Raw genomic sequence first — 636 nt, forward strand, 5'->3', positions numbered from 1 at the left:
CTCTCGTGACTACCGATGTCGAGTCCACGACACAACGGAAATACAATCATATCCCTGTGGAGTCCACCACGGGGTCCAGCCATATACCCTAGTCAAATCCATGACTAGGGGCGAGTCCACGCCCGTCAAGTCCATGACGTTGGCCGTCGTGTCACACACGACAAAAATGCGTCTCAAACGCCCGTCAAGTCCATGACGTTTGATGGTTGAGTCCACAACCATCCACAAACACAATCACGCTTAACTCATACGCACGAGCAAGCTACACACATGGCACACAACGTGCAACATCCCCATAGTACAACCATACGCATCACGGTATTCGGTCCCTACCGAGCTACCGTTTAACGCCATGCAATTTCTACCCGCAAACGATCATGCAACGATCACTCATATTTCGATATCGCACATCTCACTACGCTACGCAACGTTCTAGCGAAAACTCGATTCGATTGATCCCAATCGCGAAGTCTTGTCCTCTGGTGGGGGTTGGTTTGTCCACGGTTAAGTCTGGTCAGGTCCGGGCCAAGCCCGTCGGCCGTTTCCTTTTTCCCGGCGAACGGGAAAATTTCTCCGAGTTTCTCTGAGCCTGGTCCGGCGGACCAAGTTCTGGTCAGCCGGACCAGTATTCCTTCT

Source organism: Tarenaya hassleriana, unplaced genomic scaffold, assembly GCF_000463585.1.
Source record: "Tarenaya hassleriana unplaced genomic scaffold, ASM46358v1 Cleome301, whole genome shotgun sequence".
In the NCBI taxonomy this organism is placed as follows: Eukaryota; Viridiplantae; Streptophyta; class Magnoliopsida; order Brassicales; family Cleomaceae; genus Tarenaya; species Tarenaya hassleriana.